Below are 10,328 nucleotides of genomic sequence, written 5' to 3' on the forward strand. Positions count from 1 at the left end.
CAGCACCTGAAAACCAAGGTGCTGGAGAGTTTATGCCATCGGAACGCACCCGCCTCCAGCGTCTCCTTACCTAGGAGGACCTTGGTGACCGGTGCCCTTTCCAGCATCTGCGCCGGATGCGACAGCTTCTCGGGGAGTGCGAAATCCGCAACCACTCGGCGTTGCTTCGAGAGCGTTTCCTCCAGCGCCTTCCCCAGCCCTTCCGCCTCGTCCTTGCGGCGGCCGGTGACGCCAGCCTCGACCGCCTGGCTGAACTCGCCGATAACGTTCAGACGACTACCTCCCCATCCGTCAATGCTGTTTTGCCCTTCCAGAGAACGGCGACTTCGCGGCTTGAGGTACGTATCGATGAGCTTACCGCTTCGGTCGCTGCACTCCGCAGCCCTTCCCAGGAGATCCGGGCGCCTCGTCTCAATCTCCGCGCTCTTACGCGCACACGTAAAGCTCGGAGACCCAGCCCTCCATCTATCTGCTGGTACCACCGGCGTTTTCGACACAGGGCCACGAAGTGTACACCGCCCTGTTCATGGCCGGGGAAACACCCGCCGGGATCACTAACGGCGGCATGTGGTCCCTCCAGTACTCCGAGCCGCCTATTTATAGTAACTGACAAGTTCTCCGGCACACCATTCCTTATAGACACGGGCGCGGAAATCAGCGTGGTTCCACCGACTAAGGCTGATCGCTCCAAGTCATCAGGGCAGTCGCTTCGTGCTGCCAACGCCTCGTCTATCGCCACGTGCGGACCACGACGTCTCACCCTAGACTTCTGGCTTCGCCGCACTTTTCGATGGGTCCTCATCATCGCTACATATCCTACAGGGCACTACAGATCATTGTCCTTTACAAACGGAATACTGAGCGTTGTAGTGGCGCTGTTCTCGCTATCGAAAAACTTTTCTTTGTTTGCGCCGCCATGAACTCTAACTGTACGACGAATGCGCCTGGGTTAAATAATAGGCACAGAAACCTTCTTTCTCGGCTTGTACAATCCAATACCATCTCTTGTTCACGATGACAGCGTGGCGTCGCAGCTACTAGGTGGGGGCGCAGCCACAAGGTGGCAGCGCAGCCACAGGGAAGCGGCGCCTCCACGCTGAAGGCTCGAAATGCTACGGCAATGTAGCTATCGCTAAAAAACAACGACATGCCGCCGACGGGACCGGAACCATGACCTCCGAATTTCGCGTCTGGAGCTCCGCCAACTGAGCTACGGCAACGGCGGTCCAATCTGCATCTTTCGGTGGTATTTATGTGCAGTGTATGCGGACCTTGAGAGTGTTCACCAGCGCCAGGGTTGCCCATAACGGCCAACTACGTAAGCATCATGGCCGTGTGATTTTCTAGTGTATTAAACGTGATCAAGGAAAGCCTTCACCAGAGTTTTGCAATAAAGCCTCTCAGGAATACAACCTCTGAAGAATGGCACTATTTTTCCGTGTCAACCAACCAGATCATTTTAAAGTATGTGAATAAAAGTGAGCAAACATTTGGAACATTAGAAGAGTGAATGCAGTACTTTCTCATTCAATACGCTTACCAATAAATAGAGTTTTCAGAATTGTACACGGAATAAGTATGTTTTGAACATTTTATATTTCTTTATTAATTGGCTAAAATTTCGAACACGGCTCGTCGCAGTTTTCGTCTGCGAGTGTGCCAGAAGCATGGCTCACTTCGACGCCGCAGAGCATGCCGGGACAATTGGAGAGTTTGGAAAGTAGTACTCAGCGCCACGACGCGCCTCATCTTTCGGTTGCATTCACAATGCTGATAGATGTCCTCCGAAATTGGGAAATCCTGCAGACTGCAACCAATTCCAGCAAACTATTTTTCTATGCAAGATCTCTTGAACCGTGACTCATTGCTAGCAACCAACTCTGTAATCTGAGATTTAACACGAATTTATTCGACTTCGTCACCAGTACGAAAAGGTGATGTGCTAATTAGCACGAAATACCTGTAATAAGATAATATTCTGACAGTGTTGTACATTCGGTAACGCAGCTTATTGTTGCTTCTCCAGTGAAGTGCGGAATATTTATTTATTCGTATCGAATTTATTGGTTTCTATCATAATTCGCACATGCTCGATCTCGTTTTAGCTGCACTATTCTTATTCGAAATGCGACGGTGCGCAGTCGTGGCCTTGTGTTTGAGTGCTCGCCTCGGCTACGGGAGGTCGTGGGTTCGAATCCCGCGGCCATCGGTCCACCCAGCCGGTTAATCGAATGGGAACAGGCGGTCCCCCGGCCAAGTACTCGGCTCTCCAGGGGTGCACCGCGTGGGAAGGGCAGCCTGCGCCTCAAACTTCCCGGCAAGTGTGTGCAAAAAACGACTCCCCGAAGTTCAAATCAACACTCGCACCTTGTGCCAGTTACAAAATCTACGCCGTTCGTGAAACGTTCACTTTTTTTCTCACAAAGTCGGACAGCCGAAAAGCGGGACTAGTCCATGACCGTAGTGATACTCTGAATCGCTTCTGACGAAGGACCACAGTGTTTGAACCTGACGCTAGTTAGAGCGTTCGAGTCTTGAGTCGAACTTCACTGGGGAGTGAAACACAAACCACCTTTGCAAGCTGAATTGTTCGAAACTGGGTTTGCCCCCGAAGGAGCTCAGCGGGGTTTGCGGAGCCTCCTCCAAGCACACACCCCTGAAGAAGCCGGGCGCCGGGCCGGGGGTGGCTTGTACCCATTTTTGCGGGTGGGTGTCCGGCAGTGGGTTTCGAACCAACCACCTCCCGCAGCCGAGGCGGACGCCTAGGCCACGACTGCGGCCACGACTGCACTCGTAGCATTTCATTCGTTTTGGAAAAATAACTGTTCATACACATATATAAATCAAGTGCTTTAAAAACCTCAATGAACAATTTCAAGTTAAATGGGGCGACAAATATTATGCGAACTTCGGATTTGAGAAGATAATAATCTTTGTCACTCTCTATTTGTCTGATATATTTCATACGCAAAGCGACTGCACCTGCTTTGTGTACTGTTTTCAAATTTCTGTCCTGATATCATTAGTGCGGTAGGCTAGTGGCTTTTCTTATGCTCAACATTCCGCCACCACTGATTGGGAAGGCATTATCTATGAACGTTGTATCTCTTAAATTTGATTGTGGATTTCCTACATATGGTTGATGGAGTTATTAGTGACGCAGATGATAATGTTGGCAAACATAATAGCAAGATGTTCGGCAGAAGTTGCGGTCCACCCCGCTTTAGGAGGAGCGCTCTACCCTGAGGCCAGTGTTTAAGATATTTCTACTACACACAGTGCAAACGTATTATATAATCTATTAGTGGTTCAGATATACAAAACCTTCAGAAGCTAGGGTATTGCTATTTGAAATATTTTTCAGAAAGCTACGGTTTTGATCCCGACTCTTGTTCTGACAACCGCTTACTCGTTGAATTTATCATAGTCAGCCTGGGAGTAGTTTTGTTGCCGGACAATTTTTTGAACGTTTAGAGTCATGTATAACCAAATGACACGAAGCTGAAAAGACTGCACAAGGCCTCAAGAAACACAGCGACACAGCAGATATTTATCATTAGTCATAATTATGAAATTTATATCCATGATATTATTAAAATCGAGCTGAGTTTCATTTTGACCAAGAGGTTGAATTGTGCCTCCTGACCTGCTAATATACAGCGAAGTTTAAAATTCGGACTAGAAAACAGAGCACAATTTGGAAAACTCCCTTCTGCACAAAAGAGAAGAAGCCACCGAAAACAATGAAAAAATGGCGGATAAGCTGATGATATCAAATTTATAACGCACAAGTGCGGCACTGTCTGCAGAGCAGCCCTTACGCCTGTCTGTGGGGTGCAAATATTCATAATTTTTTTCTTTTTTAATATGCTCATGCACACTTATGAATTCCAGTGCTCTCTCTCAAATAAATATGGAGTTTGTGTCGATCTGAAATTTTTCATTGGATCAGCGGGGATAATTTTCTGTCCAAGATTTACTTGGAAGAATTTCCTTGGATTTTCTTGGAGTACTGACCATTCGTAATACCTCTGGAATGGTAATACCTCGTAATACTTTTCGACTCGTAATAGTACCTCGTAATCATAATACGTTTAGACTGGCTGGTTTTATTTTTTCTGTGAACTTTGCAAATTTTTAAGGAAGGCCTACTGGAAGAATTTTCTCAAGAAAGCCCAAGACAGGACATTGCGAAGTCATGCGGGCAACAATAAATGTTAAGTATTGTGGACCACTGGAAAGATTTGTATTTTTTAATCGCACAACAAACGTAGGGGCATTGACCCCAGGCAGAAATGTTACTGTTAAAGTGCGAAAATGCCGAAAGGTTGAAAGGTTACACAGTACAAACCAGCATGGCCACTCGCCCGCCACGGCAAGTGCTAATATGGCCCCTTATTTATTTATTTATTTGTCAATACTGCCAATCCGTGTTTCTGGGATTTTTACAGCAGTGGGTTCTGGTCGTAGGCAAACTGTCGACCAGTCATAAACACTATTTTCCAGCATGCAAAAAGTACAGTGAAGATTATGGGGACAATAAGAATAGGCATTGGAAAAAGCAAAAACAAAGATAACCCATAAGTAATCATCACCTTTTCCTTAATTACATGATCAAGAGAAGTACAAGTAAATTCATGGAATATACAAATACATAAAAATACAAATGCATGGAAAAGCAAATACACGGAAAACACCAAAAATGTTAGAAAAAGGAAATAAAAATCACAGTTTCTTTCCTGACAATACACTTTTGCCAGCTAGCGCCAAAAAGTTCTCAGTACTTGGTTGCATAATCACTGATTCATCAAGGCAGTTCCACTCGCGCACAGCTCGCGGAAAAAAAAGGAGAACATAAAGGTATTATTCGCACGGAAATATTCTTGAACGGTAAGTTCATTTTTGTGACGGGTTTCTCTGGAAGTGTTCAGAGTAATGTATGTAGCAGAATCAACTTGAAGTTTGTTATGTAAAATTATGTACAGAAACTTCAGCCGGTGAAGCGTCGCACGACAAGCTATCGTGTCAAGCCCCGTCTCAGATAGCATCAGCGTCGGAGAATCGGGGCACCTATATCTGCTGCAGATAAAGCGCGCACTTTTACGCTAGACAGCCTCAATCGTAGTTATGTTAGCTTGCGTGTACGGGAACCAAGCGATATTTGCGTATTCTAGTATTGGGCGAATGATAGCAGTATACGCCAGAAGCTTGGCTTATTTCGTAGAATACCGCAGGGCTCTTTTTAAAAACATGAGCTTATGCATCGCTTTGCTTGTTACAAGATCTACGTGAGATGTCCACCCCAGATTGGCTGATATAGTGATGCCTAAGTATTTGTGCTCGGTGACTGTCTTTAGTGCAGTGCTGCTATAGCCATAAGGGAAGTAAGTTATAGCATGTGCGTTGGAGAGGTGGGCCTGTCCACCTTTACATCCTATATGCTTAGCAGTACCTTCAACAAATAGATTAATTTCTTGCTACATTCTATTGTTCGAACTCCGTCACCTGCTTAAATGTAGTAATTCTCAATTTTTAAGGCCATACGCACTGTTTCAGCAGAGCTAGGGAACCACAGCGCTTTCTTCATTTATGACACTCGGCCGATCTGAAATGAACCCTGCAACTCAAGTCGTGTCGTGATAAACTGTACCTACAGCCTAAAAGGACCATGTGCACGGCGGCCGCCTCTCAAAACAGCATACATTCGCGGCATAAGGCACGCGCTCGGATTCAATACTAGACCTCCGCCTAAAACAGTTCACTCTTATTCAGTCGCGCCTCAAGAGGCCGAAGCAGTGTGCAAAAATTTCACACATTAATAGGCTGCCTTAAATCACTCGGATCCGTACTGAACACAGTTAATGAGCTTTCAGAAGATTATACAGGAAAAAAAAAGAAATTTCGTATGAATTAATAATATTTGTATTACAACAGCAGTTGTATTTCCGCTTCGTTTCGTTTGGTTTCCATCGGTATCGAAATTGCCTGAAGCTCCTTTACACCCTGTCACAGCTGAACATGATCAAAAGACATAGACAAAACGCTGAGCATGGCGACAATTGAACGAACAAAGAAGCTGCAAACTGCCTATCTTGAAACAATTAATAATATCATCCGTATATCGGGGTACTGGCCATCCACAGCTGTCAAAATACGGATAAATTTATTATCTGTGATTACAAAGGCTGTATCAGTTTTATTCATCATATTTCAGAAAAAAAAAGCCGATTACTTAAACCCGATGATCAGTTCAAGAAGAAAGTCTGGAAAGGCAGTGACCTCGTGAGGAAAAATTTATCAAGGCACAACATCGAACGCAATAGTCACCCTTTGTCAAAACCACTTTTTTTGAGGGCCGGCGCGCATGGAACAAAACTTCCCAAACTTAATTTTTTATGTTGTTCGCTGTTCTTCAAAACATTAATCTACGAACTGGAGAAAACCTAGAGTAGCCACAGCATATATTTTAAGCCAAGACATGAGCGCCAAATGTGTACTACATTTAACTGTTCTAGACAACAGCCAAGTTCGTGATATCGATAGCATCCAGATATTCCCGTTAAATATATGCTCAGTATTATTTCTATAGTGACTTTTATCTATGAGCTGGCTTCGTCAGTAGTCTGCTTTTCATTATTAAGGCAAATTTTTAAGGTTATTGTAATTTTAATAAGTGGCAATAAAGCGATAATCCAAACTATACACGAATTTCTATTGTCTGTATCTTTTCTGAAGGCTTAAAGACAATAATCCGTAAAACACTTGTCCACTTATGCACAATGAATAATTTAATTAATGCGTCACGGCATGGTTTTCATTAAAAAAGTTACACTGAAACAGGCGTACTAAGGAATAAAGCGATAATCTTAGGTGCACACAATGGCACAAAATTATGCACAGATTTTCGGTGTATTTCTCGAAGGCGTTTCATCGTCTCGACCATCAGACACTACTTAAAATGTTAAAAAATGCATTCCGTGGAACTGCAGCTTTTCTTCTAAAATCTTACTTATACTTTCGGCAACAATCTATAATAATCGACAAGGACGTTTGAACTCTAACATACAACGACTGGAGTCGCGCACGGAGCTATTTTAGGGCAGCTATTATTATATTCGCAGTAACGACATAACAGCTATTAGCAAGCTTCCAAGGTATCTTCTTCAAGCAAACGATATAAGTGTGTTGTTCAAAGGGGATAACATTTCATTGCTGATTTCAAATATTAACAGTGTATGAGAAAAATTGAAATCATGGAGCACAGCAAATTCTTCGACACTAAGTACTCTAAAAACAGAAGCGCTACTTAATATAATATAGAAATCGCAGACGTTATAAAAACCTCTACGAAATTTCTTTGACAAGAATATTACTTCGGACCCTCACTTTACGACCTGTGAAAAAAAAATATCTAACTGCGTCTAAATGCTTACAAACTTCCCCTCCTCTCTATACGAATCGGTTAAATTAATTATATACACTACGTACTTCATGTGGCATGTGAAGTACTGCTTCCTTCTAGGGGGCAGTACTACTCTTCCTAACCTACACAATATATACATGCTGCTGAACAAAGCAGTAGGTTCATAGCTTACTACCTGCTTCTACTGTTCAAGTGATTCAATATTCTATCAATACATATTTTTTCATCTCTACTTAGCCATCAAATATAAGATATTCGTTGCTCACTGTGACCGTCGCTTCGCACAGTTTTAATCCCTCATAGCTAACTCAGTGCCACATGCATTTCGAAAACAAGAACATTGGAACATTTTTTTTTTTGTTCTGTAGAGAACGCGGCCGACTGATGGATGATACGTCATGCGGTCCCCGGGTTACAAAATTAACTGATTTGTAAAACGTTTTTTTATTAAAAATGCTGTGCGTGAGCTTTATGCGAATATTTAAAACGCGTATTTGTATGCTTTTGTGTACTATGTGACTAGCATTTCTTATTACAGACTACGTCTACAGCGTAACATTTGTTGTCCCTGTTGATGAACATCTAATAAAAATTGTCATTGATGATTATACTTAGCATTTGCACTTCTGACCTTTGTGACGTAGACTGTTCGTAATCTTTTTATTCTATTTCGTTTACTGCTTGTAGTTGTTGCAAGCCCTCTAGGCAGGCTGGGGCTCCCTCAAGCGAAAACCTGCCGTTTTTTTCCCCGAGTCTGCTCACATTATTCCCACGTAATAAACATTATTTGACTTTAGTTGCAAGCCTGTATTTCTGTTTTTGTTTTACACCAGCCTGAGAGCTCTTTAATTTTTTATTTGTAAAACCTTCCATACATTTCGTGCATTCGTAAGACTTAAAGGCGAAATGCAAGAAAACTTTAATTTCACTACAGAAACTCATAATATTCTGGATATGCAATCAAGACTGAGCAGGAAACATTATCGTCCTTAGGAGAACCTCAGCTGTTTTTAAAAATTTGAAACTGTTTACCTACCTCGCCTCTTCCCATCATTAGACTAATAATGAAAAATTTGAACGCAAATTCTAACCCTATCCTACCGCATTGAAGATTATATGCAGTAAGTATTGAAAGTATGAAATGGTTCCTTTTCTTTAGTTCTTATCTTTCTTCTCAATGACAAAGATTTTGAACTGCTTATAAAAACAGCAGACTGTAGGCGTTGGGCGACCCTCCCCCGTGTGGAAACGCCCCTGCAACACTTAAAATGCGGCGGTTTAGCTGCGTAAATCATTCATTTTCTCGACAGTCTAGTGTTCAACGACTTTTAATATGCTTACTTATCAGTGAATTTAATTATGAAAGTGAAGGAGAGCCACGGAACAAGCCCTTAAAATTGGCGGCAGCACATCAGTTAATTTCTTATTTGAGCGCATGTTGCTTTGTCTCACTGGCCTACTTTGAAATGTTACTAACGCGACCGAGGTTATATGCATCATTTTTAAAGATTGCCTCATAAATTGCATTCCATTTCAAACAACCCACGCATTGAGGGATCCAACCGACTGTTTCACCTAAAGGCGTTAGAAACTATTGGCTTAAATTTAGTGTTTTCTTCTTTTTTAAAAAAGCTGTGGGAGTGACAACTTTGACTTTTTCTGATAAATTTGATGTTCGACAGTTAATGCTTGGGCAAAGATACAGGCATATATATGGTAGTTTTGTTCAAAACCACAATTTCGCCAATGTAAATTTATTAAAAGACATAAAAGACTTTTACGAAGATGCAGTGAAAATAGTAAGAAATTGCGTTTTATTGGAATCGATTTCAAGTAGTGTAATCAATAGTACACCTTATAGACCTTGGAATAAAAAAATTAAAAAACTTGCAAAATAAGCCAATTTTTTCCACGGTAGAAAAATAATGACAAAGCTGTTGAAGATGATTCGGCGGATGTGTCGTAGAACAAAAAAAAACAAATTCATTTCCTAAAACCAAGTTTATTGCAAACGACTGTATTAAGGGCCGCGCAATGCGAAATTTTTAAGCCTAAACTGCACCTTGGCAATGCTTAACTAGGAACTTAACCATAGTTTGTCGCATATGCAAGGGCAAGCCTTTCTAGGAGACCACTGTGTCGCTTTTAAGAGCAGAAACACAGTTTCACGAGCTGTAGTAGGCCCTCTTGCATATCAAGGTGTGCTAACCAGCTGGTGGTGTCCGGGAGTCAGCAATGTGTTTTGTTTCACATCGTGTTTCTGCGCGTTAATTGTGTACTTGAAGGGTCAGATTAACAGAAAATGGGCCTGTTAAATGGCGATTCCGTTGACAAACAAAGGTTTTGCGCTAAATTTTACCAGTAGTGCGTAATCCATTCTGCAGTCAAAGGAAAAATAGAATAATTGAAAAAAAAAGTTGTCTACGTTATCCGGCATTTATTGCTAAGACGCTAAATGCATGTGATTAGAATTTGTTTCGCTCACAGGAGACGCTTGAAACGAAAGCCCGCTTTCGGCGGCTTCGACCATTAGCAGCGAGGCACCTCTCCGCCGCTACTGAAGTGATCAGTGATTCGAAATACGCGGTGGCAAACGGCACTTGCTGTGCATCGTAATAGATGATCTTTTTTCAAGCTTCTCTTAGAAAATAAGAATGTTTGTTATGCTTTCCTGACGTATTTACGTCTATCAAGAGTAGAATGTTTTTTTTTCTGCGTTCTCTCCTCACTTGCTACCCGAAAAAGCTTTCTGTGGGGCAGAATAATTTGGTAAAGTTCACCCTTAAGGGCTCAGCGGACGTGCTGTAATTGCCACGTATTTAGGGGGATAGTTTCCACTGCAATGCATAGCTTGTTCAGGCAAGGGTTGGGTTCCCGCTTTTGCTTTACCTGCGCTGGAATTAAA

This window comes from Amblyomma americanum, chromosome 8, assembly GCF_052857255.1.
Source record: "Amblyomma americanum isolate KBUSLIRL-KWMA chromosome 8, ASM5285725v1, whole genome shotgun sequence".
Lineage (NCBI taxonomy): Eukaryota > Metazoa > Arthropoda > Arachnida > Ixodida > Ixodidae > Amblyomma > Amblyomma americanum.